The following is a 13,116-nucleotide window of genomic DNA, read 5'->3' as shown; positions in this document are numbered from 1 at the left end:
TTAAAAGGAAATTGTCAGGAGTAAAGGCCATTTGAGGTCTTGCAGCCCTAGCTGCATCCGACTCTTTCCAGAGACAGACAGCAGTATCTATTGATTGATGGAGCACAATGGGCATGCATGGGCAGAGAGGCTTCTTCATTTACCTGTTTATATTTACATCAAAATTTCTGATTATGAAAGAAATGCAAGCTTGTAACAATGCAAATGGTAAAAAAGAAAAGAAATGAAATGAAATGTTCTCTATAATCACACACTCCAGAAATAATCACATTTTATGTAGACTTCCTTGAGTTTTTACACATATATAGTATATATGCACACACATATACATGTATATATACACATACGTGTGTGTGTATATATATACATATATATGCACACAGACATATACATATATACATATATATATGTATGTATAAAATGTTTTACAACTTGCCTTTCTCCCCAGCTATCCTGGACATCTTTCTATGTTTGTCTACACAGTTCTATGCCCTTCTTTTAAACGAGCCTTTCAGCATGGTGGAAAGAACTCTGAGAGGTCAAAGGGGGCTTCTATTCCTGGCTTGTGAGTAACTGGTTGTGTGCAGTGTGGCGAGTCACTTTACATTTTTGAGCCTTTGTCTCCACATGGACCCAATGTTGTCCCCCTAAAGGAAGATCCTGAAGAAACTTCCTTTAGGATATATGCATCATTGTAATTTCTTTGTGAGGGGAGCATGGGGCAGGCAGTGCCTCATTTCACAGGCGGATAAATGGAGATGCAGGGAGGATGCTTGGCCCTCCCAGAGCCCAGATGACACTCATGGGCCAGCAGGGCTGAGACCTTCCCATCTTGGACTTTTAGGCAAACCTCCCTTCCCCAGTACCAGACCATTGCCTCCCCTCTCTCAAAATATAAGTTGCAACGATCACTTTTGAACAGGCTAAGCTGTGCCAACCACAGATTGATTTTGCAGGTTACTGCCAAAAGGGATACTCAAATAATCGTTAAACCACAGGGGATGGTCATTCATCCCTACAAGAACTAAAAATAAAGCCAATGGGTTTTCTCTGTTCCATTCCCCAACAGAAACACAAGACTAACCAATGATACATCTGCTCAGGAAGTGCTTGTGTGTGTTCCCTTATGAAAAACAAGTGTTTGGAAATTATGGTTATTTCTCATTCCCTGTTAAGACACAGATGCCATTATAAGCATTTCATTCTCTAATGACTGAGAAGACGGCTGTCATTTCAGGGTGAGAAGATGTTTGAAGCCAGGGATAGCCTGGACTGTGTCCCTGAGCAGGGCTGGAGCATCCTGCACTCCCACTCCCAGCTCTTGCGGTCCTGACCACGAGTCTGGGGTCCCTGTCCCTGGGCCCCCCGATCATCTGGCAGTGTTCCTTGCGTTCTGCCAGGCTCCACTCAGATCCCTCCTGCTCCCTGAAGCCTTTAAGCCCTGCTCCTCCCAACTTCTTCTGGAGCTCCTGCGTTCGCCCAGGGCCCTGGCCATCCCCCGCCTGTTACAGCACCTCGGAGACTCCCAAGCTGGATCTCACAGCGTTATTTTTGGTCTTTTCCCTCCCCATCATTGCTGCGGGCAGGCTGTCCCCATGGGCCTTACCCACTGACGTGTTCTCGTTTGCTGTCAGTCCCCGCGTTCTGCTGCCTCTTGGATAGGGCGGGCCCCTGCTGTCTGCGTCAATTCCACTTCTCACTTCAACCTTGGTCTTACCACGAGTTGTTCCAAGTACACCATCCTAGTCCCTAATCATACCAGACAAACCCTGTCCCTGTCCTTCCTTCAGTAAAGCCTCTGCAGTGCAGCTCTGATCACACCCCTTCTCTCTTGAAAACATTGCAGTAGAACCATGCCCATTTGCTCCTTGTGGGTGCTGAGACACAGAGATGAACAGCACCTCATCCTTCTCCATGGAGGCCCAGCGTCTAATCTATAGGGTGGGAATGCCCTTGCCTCAGCCGTGCCATTGTTGTGGAATAGGTCCAGGATGGAGGCAGCCAGGGCTGCTGAGGGAACTCCAAACCCAGGCTGGGGGTCAGCAGAGGCTTAGTGGCTGGGACATCAGACCACAGCAAGGCCTGAAGGAGGAATGGGATTCAGCCAGGTGGCAGAGGGACTCATAGTCCCAACAGTCTGTTCTGAGGTTCTCCCAACCTCTCTTCCCCTCTAGCACCATTCTGCCACTGTTCCTTAGCCAGAGGGACATTGTCTCTGCCTAGACGGTAAAGTTCCCACTGCTTAGAAATCCTCGTTGTGTTGTGGCCACTTCATTTCTACTCCCTTCTTTCAGATCTAACCCCTCTTGTGCAAGCCATAATCAACCCTTCCTCCCTCTCTACCTCATTCATTCATTTTACAGTGACTCGGCATGTTTTTACAGGCTGCTGCTTTGTCGGGTACTGATCTACAGCTGAACGGATACCGGGGAGGGGGGAGGGGGGAAATTCCTTAGTCCCTATCCTAAGAAATCCATAATTTGTTATTCTAATCAGCCAACTCCCACACCTGAATGTTGTCATTTATACGGCATATGGCTGGGCACGGTGGCTCACACCTCTCCTATAGCTTTGGGAGGCCAAAGTGGGAGGATGGCTAGAGGCCAGGAGTTTGAGAACGGCCTGGGAAATATAGTGAGATCCACTGTCTCTACAAAAAAAATAAAAAAGTTAGCTGGGCATGGTGATGCATGCCTGTTGTCCCAGCTACTGGGAAGACTGAGGCAGGAGGGTGGCTTGAGCCCAGGAGTTCAAGGCTACAGGGAGCCATGATCATGCCACTACATTCCAGCCTGGGTGACAGAGAAAGACCTTGTCTCTGAAAATAAATAAATAAATAAAAATCTTAAAAATTCTAAATATATATATGGCATGTAACAAGTTAGCTTATATTATCCACCTGATTCTTATTTCATTAGTTAGCTTCTGCTTTCTTCTCCTTCTCTTCTCTTCCTCCCCGTTTACATTCTTCTTAATTCCTGTTCTAATTGATGTCTTTACTGCCATGTGTTACTGATTTTCTTTATTTGCGTCTTCTTTTTCTAACTCAGTTGTAAGCACCTATTGGCCAGGAACCTCTTCTTTTATTGTATTCCTCATAATGCCTAGCAAAGTGCCCGGTACATATTTATCCTAGAACATTTTGGGGCACCTGCAATGTACCAGACAATCACAATTAATGTTCTTGGCCTCTAGCGTCCCCCAGCTAAGCCTCTAGGGTCCCCCAGCTAACTAGGAAATGGATCATATGCGTGGAGAGGGTACTTGGAGACAACAGACACTCGCCGTGCAGTGCCCTGGCGTGGACAGCATTTATTGTTATGAGTGCGTGAGCGAAGAGACGTCAGTTGCCACAGCAGTGCACAGACTTGGTGTGCGGCCGTCTCACTTCCACCCCTGTGCCGCCTCTGTGTCTTCATCACCAGCTGTTCATGGAGAAAAGTCTGTTTGCTTCTCCAGGCTCATTCTGTCATCATCGATGCACCCTGGCATTTCTATTGTTCAAAGCTGGACTCACTGGCACAAGTCACCATCTAATTCAATAAATTCCTTTTATTTCTAAGCCAGAGCTGCAGTAATTTATCTCAGGCTCTCAAATCATTTTGACTCTCATGTATACTTAAATTATAAACCATGTCAGGAAAATATCTCATTTTTCGTAAGTAGTAATAGTCAGGTTTAAGGGTTCCAGGGTAATATCTTATGGAGAAAGGGTTGTTGAACTTTGTCATTTCCTCCCTACGCCTGAAATATGTAACACAAATATAATAAGTTTTTTATTTTCCAGTTATCTTGGAAAACATTTCAATGGGAACTGTTTCCTCTTTCTTTCAAAGCAGAGCTTTAAATTCCATGGAATTTAGGAAACATTTTTGAAAGTTCCACCTTGTTTTTGGTTGAGGGTTGCTGATGAGCTGATGTTTAAATTTAATTGAAGCAGAAATACCAAATGAAATTTCTTCTGGATTCTCTCCTTTCTCACCAAAATTTTAATGAGCCTTACATGTGGAAACTTGAGAGTGGATAAATTAATAATAATTGCAGCAACAGTCACATTTGTAGGAAAGTTACCAATGCCATGGGTTATGAGAAATGTTTGTTACATATAAAGATAGATAGATGAATAAATAGATAAATCAAGTTTAAATAGAACCAAAGACCTAATAGTTACCAGAATATTTTGGCAATTTCCTTCCCATATGTCTTTTTTTGGTAATAAAATATTTATAAAATCAACTTCAGGACATTTTCAAACACAGCAAATGTAGGACTGATGATAGCTACAACTTATACTTTTTACACTTCCTACCTTGAGCAGAAAATGGAATTTTAAAGAAGTAGAGTTGCTATAAGAGAAACATCTGTTTCTCTATTTATAAAGCAATTAAAAAACATAAAAATTCAGTGGATATTACTCAAAATATAACCTTCTTCAAGAAAACATTTAAGTTTATCAATTTTATTTCATTACTAACAGGGTCATTTCAACTGTGGAATATTAAGATTCATTTCCCATTATCACCATTAATCAGAATATGGAGTCCCACATGTTGATGATTTTGACAAATTTATATGGCCAATAAAATGAAAATCATATTTGTTTGCAACCAAATTATAGGTTATTACTGCCTTCATAATATGCGAGTTGAATTTTACTTCTTTTCAAAACCCTGAAATGCAAGAGCTGTATTTTTTCTGTTATCTTGGATCATAATTGTCAGTAAGATATTTCATATTGCTTTGTAACACATCGGTATCACTGAATGCAGTTGATAGCATGAAGTGAGGTTAATTGGATTGATAACATGGCAATATCCAAATGGCTGAATATTTTAGCATTACATTTACTGGAAATTTGATAGCATTCTTCATTTCCTACCTCATTTCTGATTAGAAGTTATCAATCCCAAAGTTTTACAGCATAACCTTGTAAATCTGACCTCTTTCCTCAAGTGTTTAACTAGTCACCTTGGCACTGACCAGTGACTAATTCACATGGAATAGCAGAGCCAGTCTGATTTTGTTTTACGAGGATGGAGGAGAGAGAGGATTTTCCACAGGGCAGCACTGGTTGATTTGTTTTTCCATCGCTTTTCAGAAGCTCTCTTCTTTCAATGCCCAGGGAAAGGGAAGGCTTATTTCTGTGCTGACAAAACAGCTCATCTGCAATGGGGCCGTGTGCTTCAGGTGCCCACTGGGCATGGCTGCTATCTGAAAACCAGCAACCTGCTACAGCCAGGCATCTGCTTATCCAGTTTGTGGTTTTGGTGCATGCATTAAAGCCCCCACCAGGGATGGCTTGCAATGAGAATCTGCTCTTGAAGCCCCACAGCTAAATCCAGATTTCCCACCACCAGTGCTGGCCAGCACTCTGGCCAGCAAGACTTTCTCATGCTCATCCACCAAAACTCACCAGCCCTCACTACATGCCTGGTCTGAGGTGCAGTGGCCAGGAATGGGTGCATTAACTGGCTGGTCACCCAGCTGGCATTTACAGAGGGGCTCCTAGTCTCTAAGTTTTGAGAATGCATGAATGAACAAGATTCAAATCTACCCTTCTTGGAGTTTAGAGTTGGAATCTCTCTGACTGGAAGTTCAGATTACACAGTTCTGCTTGTCGTGGATGCCACTTTAGGATGCTGTTCTGGGGTGCATGGTGTCCTGGAAAGAGGGAATAAGTGGGAACAGATAAAGAAACTTTTACAAAGAGGCAGAAATAACCTGCTGTGGAGTAGCTAACGCAGCACCCAAGCTCCAACACCTTCTTGGTGCTGGACCCAAAGGATGACACAAGTCAGCAGTACTGGACACCAAGTCACAGGGCAACTGATGTTATTAAATGATGACTATGTACCTAAGGTACATTTCTCATGTAATCATCAATACAATTTTGTAAGTTGATACTATAATCCCAGTTTACAGATAAGAAACCGATTTAATAACTTTCCTAAAGTCTCTCACCTACTAAATATGAGAATCAGGATTTGATCCCTAAGTTGTAAGTCTTATTTTTTCCACTGAGCCAGATTGCCTTCCTGAGAGGACACAATAGGCTCCTAGTAAGCACTGAGTATTTCTGCTCAAGTTTCTGAGCAATTGGATGGCTCCTGAGAGCCCCCATCCTTCATGCTCTAATTCAGTGGATCTCCCCATCTGGAGTTTCCCCAAGCCAATCAGGCTGGGCAGCCCTGGTATTTGCAGTTGGCTCTTTTCTGTCCCATATGGATGGGTGTGCTTGAGTTGCTGGACCATCTGCTCTTCCAGCCACTGCCAATCCAGGATTTCCCTCCATCTCCCTCTAGCCATGCTGGCAGTTTCTACAACTCCTTCCCCTCTGTCTCCTAATCCAATGGCTTTCTTCATTCAGTCTTCCTCCTGGAGGCTGCTGGTTCCCTCCCAGTTCATCTACTTGTCTGGCTTCTAAAGATGATTCTTGTCTGTCCAACATTTTGAGGCCAATGACATGTTATGTTTTGGAGCCAAAGGATCTAAAAATTATGGTTCTGCTACTTAATAACTGAGCAACCTTGGGCAAGTGGCTTTATCTCCTCTATAGAAAGGTCATCATAATGACCCTCTCATAGGCTGGTTGCAAGGACTCTGGGCTTCCTTTTGCAAAGAACACAGAATAACACTTGATACCAAGACTATCACATTGCACTACATCAGGCTAGGATGAGAAGAGTACTCTTCATGGTGATGAAGGGTTGTGCAGTGCACAGCCTGTACAACTGTATATAACAACCTTGCCTGGGATACAGTCAATAATCAGTAAATCATTTCCTTTCCTTTCTGCTAGTAGCTGTTTTGGGTAACAAGTTGCAATAGGCCCTTAAAGTATCCCATGTAGGGTCCAGAGAGCAGGTAGAGTCAATGGCACATGGTTAAAGTGAAGGTTTGAAGAAAATAGCTACACTGTTCTGCTCATCCATGTGAATGTTTAAGAAAAACTGTCATGTAGAAAGCAGGGAGCTAGAAGCTCTGTTGATATCTTCTGGAAGTCCACTGCTCTGTCCAGCATGAGGAATGGTGGGGGGCACTGACTCATTCAACCCTTCCTTTAGCCCGAGGGAAACCCCTTCACAACGGTGCAGCCACAGCACTCCTAGGTGCTCTGCCCTCCTCCTATCTGACAATCCAGCTGTTGACATCAGACAGCAAACTTCCACACAGTACGCTTTTGCCAAAAAGTCTTGTATATTGAATAAACATTTATACAATAAATGTATATTTCCCAATAAGTCCCTCTGGGTTCACTGCAACACCAAAGAAGATTCTATGCAAGTGGCAAGGTCTCCAAAAAAGGGAATAATCTGAGCTATTTTCCAACCCAAGCTCTATAAATTCCCAATTTAGCATTATTATTTCCCTAACCCATTGCCTGATAATAAATATCCTTCTGATCTCCTGACTTAGACATGGTTCTTCCAATTAATGTTCTATTTTTACCCTTCTCTTTGTGGCCAAATTCCTTAGCTGCGTGATCTATAACTACTCTCTCCATTTTATCTGCTTCCTATGCATTAGACTCTAAAGCTTCTAGCTCTTTCTCTTGAAGTGCTTGCTTATCTTGTTTTATAGGCTCTTCCTTTTTTGAGCATCTCTCCAGACTCCCCGAGGGATTTTTTGTTTTGCTTTGTTTTGTTTTGTTTTGTTTTGTTTTTCCTTTGAGGTCACCAATGACTTCTTCCTGGTCAAATGCTGGCCTTACTAGACTCCAAATAAATCCAAATGGGGAAAATCTTTTCACGAGTAGTTCCACAACAACTGGAAGCCAACACAGGAAAAAATAAACATTAACCCCTCCTTCACAATTTTAACTTTTATACCAAAAAAGTAATTAGACCAGGACATAAAGTCTAAATCTATAAATTTCTAGGAGGAAACACAGAAGAGAATCTTTTAACCTTAAAATAAGCAAAGATTTCTTAGACAGGAAACAAAACACATTACTATCAAAGAAAAAGATCAACAAATTGGACTTCATCAAAATTGTAAGCTTCTTCTGAACAAGAAAACATCATGATGAACATGAAATGGCAAGTCAGAAACTGTCAGAAAATATTTCCAATAAATATATCTGACAAAGAATTCATATTTAGAATACATAATTCTTAAAAAATTTTATTCCAATAGCTTTAGGGGTACAAGTGGTTTTTGGTTACATGCGTGAATTGTCTAGCAGTGAAGCCTGGGATTTTAGTGCACCTTCATCAGGATAGCATATATTGTACCCAATATGTAGTTTTTCACTCTTCATCCCCTGCCAACTCTTCCCTTTTCTGAGTTTCAAATGTCCATTATACCAATCTGTATGTCTTTTCATAAGTATAGCTTAGATCTCACTTATAAGTGAGAACATGCAGTATTTGGTTTTCCATTCCTGTGTTACTTCACTTAGAATAATGGCCTCCAGCTCCATCCAAGTTGCTGCAAATGACATTATTTCATTCTTTTTTATGGCTTAATAGTATTCCGTGGAATATATATGTGTGTGTGTGTGTGTGTGTGTGTGTGTATCACATTTTCTTTATCCATTCGTTATTTGATGGGTACTCAGGTTGATTCTGTATCTAAAATACATATAGAACCCTTACAACCTAATAGTCAAGAGCAAAAACACCAATAAACATGGCTAAAAAAACCTTTAACAGACTGAGAAACAGCAAATAAACATAGGAAAAAGTGTTCAATATTGCCATCAGCCATTAGAGTAATGAAAATTTAAAAGACTAACAATACCAAGGTTGGAGAGAGGCAGAACAATTGTAACTCATACATTGCTGGCAGGAATGTAAAAATGGTGCAACCACTTTTGGCAACTCTCTGACAGTTTCTCATAACACTAAATGTATAATAATATTATTCCCAGCAATTCTGCTCCTTAGTATTGCCACAAAAAAATAAAAGTATATATCCAAATAAAGACTTGTACAAGAATGCTTGTGACTGCTTTACTAATAGTAGCCAAAACTGGGTGGAAAAAACACAAATGGAAACAAATGATGATTAAGAGGAGGATGAATTTTACAAGTGCAGTACAGCAGTACAATGGAACACTACTCAGAATGAAAAGGAATAGTACATATAATGACAAAGATGATCCTCAACGACATGCTGAGTGTAACGAGGCAGACATCAGAGAGGATCTGCTATGTGATTTCCATTCACGACGTGGCCAAAACACACCAAACTAAGCTGTGCTGATAGAAATCAGAACGATGGTGTCCTCTGAGGTGGTGTAGGGGTGGGGTGCCGGGACTGTCTACTTAGGAGCACAAGATAATTTTCTGGAGTGATGGAAGTGTTCTATATCTTGGTAGGAAAGTGGGTTGCATCTGAGTGTATGCATCTGTCAAAACTGTTTGAGCCATCCCCTTAAGATCTATGAATTTCACTGAAAATTATAATTCAATAAAAGTGATTTTCCTAAAAAGCAAAACTTCCTCTCCCAGACATTCCTCTATTATTGAATATCCATTCTAACCCTATAAGCTTGATTTTGTGGGCTCCTCTTTCTGCTCCCACCCTGTCATTCCATGGGCTGCCAAAAGGCCGGCCCTCATTCCTTTCTTCTTTCCCCTTTGCATTCTCTCATTTACTCATTCATTCCCAGAATATCCACTCTTAAGACACAGTACAAATAGATCTATAAATTCAAGACTGATTTCCCAGCAAGGTTGTAGAACATCCCTTCTGTAGCCTGGGACCTGGGAGTATATGTCCCAGTTGTTCACATACCTGCCCCTGCTGTTCAACTCACTGCCTCACATCTCCCCCCTGAAACCAAGTGTAACCAAATTGCTTATCTGAAGATGTCATGAGACCCACAAATATCAGAGCCAGCCTGGCATATGGTGCCATCTGAACCCCCTGCCATGATGCCATCCTTGCTTTCTGCAAATAGGTGGCCTCCTTTGGTTTGAATCCTGCCATATTCAGAGTCTGACTTTACTAGAGAATGTTGACAGTGAATTCTGGTTTCCCAGTGGCATCTAAGTGCATTGCTGATGTTCAATTAATATTAATAAATAATAAGGACTGTGCATGAGTAAACGACTCAAGTCCCTGGCACAATGAGACCAGAAAAACTGAACAACACATTCTGATGTGTTCTACGGCTGTTAATTAAGATTTGAAAGCTAACAAGCCCTATAAAAAATATGATCTTTTATATGCAGGCCCAGAAATGCCTAAAATTATTTACTTTTACTGGTTTCTCTATGTTTTATTTTATTGTCTTTCTGTTTCGAAGAGGAACCCTAACTCAGGCAGCCATAATGGAAAGTCATTAGGAACAACAACTAAAACACACACAGCTGTTATTTCCTCAGCTAAACTTTATTACTCAGCTACTACTCTAGAAATACGAAAAAGGATAAAGGGTTATGGAGATTATGACAAGGGGTCTGGCTGAAACATTTTTTAAAAGAATTACCCGGACCAAGCAGTTTTATCGTCCCAGCTCTTTGTACCAAAAACAGTGAATGGCTTGTTCTAGAAATATTTTTGTCTGTTTCTCTGAAGCTTTTCCTATATGACTTTAAAGTTGTATTTAGATATCATTACTGCTTTTATGCCTACTATTAAAGAAATGCCTAACGCTTGGATATCTTTTAATAACACACATTTTGTTTTACAGAATTGAAATCAGTCAGCCACTGGGGAAGTGTTTCTCCAGGTAAAAGGATGCAAACTTCTGGGCTAGATAAATTATCCTGTGAGTTTAGCAGTAGAAAAAAATAGTGCTTTTAACAAGAGATGGTGGAGAGGAGAAACAAAGACCAAGGAAGGTCTCATAGCCTCAGTGTATTCGAATTGGACCTGGAAGATTGATGAGGTCTGGGTTATGTGGATGTTGAAGGCATGAGCTTGCACACTACAGCAGAGCATAGGATCCATGAAGGGCTTCTAACTGTCCACCATTCTTCTAAGTGGCCTGCCCTTACATTCTCCTTTGCTGCTTCTCCTCTTATCCCTTTCTACTTGTCCATTATGCTTAATTTATTCTAGCCTTTCTTTCAGTTCTTTGACATGAGATTTTTCACCATCTTTCTGGAATCCTCTTCTCCCAGGTCTTGATATGGCTGTCTCCTCTTCATTCAGGTCATCATTCTGCCTTCCCTGGCCACCCTAGCAAACTCTGCCTGGGCACCCTTGTCCTTTTGCCTTATGAAGTGTCCTCTATAGCACACATCACTAACTAAAAACACTCTTAGCTATTTTATTGCACATTTCTTTTCAGCTCCATGAGGATTGAGCATTGTCTGCCTGTTCATATCTCTATCTTCAACACCTAGAACAACCTCTGTTGTAGAGTAAGTGTTCGTTGATTGAATGAATTAGTGAAAGGAGAAAAAGGCAAGGACTAATGAGGATTGGGGTGGTTCACTTTGCATACAGTTTAGTCTGGATACAAAAAAGGCTTGACAACTGATGTTGGAAAGTGAGATTCAGACCTGATTTTGGCCACATTTTAGATGTGGATGAGTGAGCTTGGAAGCAAGGTTCAGCTGGCAGATGGAGTGTGGCACATGAAACATACATGAAACATGTAGGCAGGAGCCTAGGCAAAGCATGTAACAGTGAACCCATGCATGCTTTTGACTGCAGTAGCAACGTGATCAGAGCCATGCTTAAGGAAGATTAAAGTAGGGATAGTGTGTAGGATGGATCAGTGGGAGCTATAAGAGGAAGTGAGACTAATGGTAATCATAATGACAAATGGAAACCACAATTTACTGAGGGCTCATTGGATGCCAGGCCCATTTCTAGGCATGTTCATTATGCTATGTCACCTGTCCTTGCAGCAAGTTCTTGGGGTAGCTAATAGAGTTCCCACTCCACAGAAAAGAAAATTGAAGCACGAAGAGGCTCGGTAACTTGGTCACAGTCACACCACTAGAACAAGAAAACTGGGAGAAATCTGGGAAGAGTCTTGGTTAAAGGGTAGTATGATATTCATTTGTGCTTTCCACCAGATATTTCTGGCTGCCATCTTTCCAGGCATCCTCCAAGTGGGCTTAGCCATGAGACTTGTGATGCCCTGTGGGATGTCAGTGAGAGTCATAGGTGTCCCTTCTAGGTAGAAGCTTGGAGAACCAGTGTGTAATTCACCTAAGGTTTCCTTTCTTCTGCAACACACACCAATAATATCACATGTGGCTGTCCGGAGCCAAGGTCCTGGAGTATTTCATGCAAAGTAAAGACCTGTGACTGACCTAGGGTATGGGTTGCTTTAAACTATGGAGATTTGACAGTTGTTAGTTCTTTTTTTTTTAAAATACAGCATAATCTGGCCTACCTTGCTTTATCCAAGGAGTATCCCCACGGTGCTCTGTAGACAAGGCAGGGTCTCTGCAATTGCCCTGAAAGAACAGCACCACAAAAGTATTCACTTGCTCATAGGAACATTCTGGAAATTTTGCCACATCCTTTTGTTTCCGCACCTTTACACACCACCCTTCTTTTGGAGCTTAAGCATAGAAGGTTGAATAAACCTCACTGCTTGATCATTATAATTCTCCTTGGTATTACCAAGACTGACCAATGCAAGGTTCTTAATTATTTTTCTCCTTCAACCTGATCCCAAAATATATTTATCCTTAAATACGCATGTGGCCCTGTAAAATATTTTTATGAGTATATGTTTTTAATTTAGATAATCGGTATTGTACTGTAATTCCTGTTCTACTTCTTAAGTCATTTTATTATAGTTTTTGCTCTACATGGGTCTCCCCATGTGGCTGTTGGCACATTTGGTGTGTTGCTTCTCATAGCTTCATTGTATTCCATGCTGGGTCATCTGCCACCTGTCACCTGGCCACAGCCCTAATGATGGGCAAAAGGTTGTCATCCCCTCTCCTTTCCTACACAATGCCAGAATGAAATCCAACACACACACCCCTTACAAAATTTTGCAAGAATTGCTCTGGGATATGTAGGCATAAGTGAAGTCATTGGGTCATAAGTCTGGGCATACTTAATTCTGCTAAATGCTACCAGATTGCCACATATTTCAAAATGACTGTATAAAGTGGTGCCAAGAGTACCAGTTCCCTCCGTGCTCAACAGTGCCTGCTTTTATCCACACTTGTAAAGTAATTTTGCCCAATT

The sequence above is a fragment of the Nomascus leucogenys genome, chromosome 4 (genome assembly GCF_006542625.1).
Source record: "Nomascus leucogenys isolate Asia chromosome 4, Asia_NLE_v1, whole genome shotgun sequence".
NCBI classification, from domain to species: Eukaryota; Metazoa; Chordata; class Mammalia; order Primates; family Hylobatidae; genus Nomascus; species Nomascus leucogenys.
Note: the sequence above shows the minus strand (reverse complement) of the source record.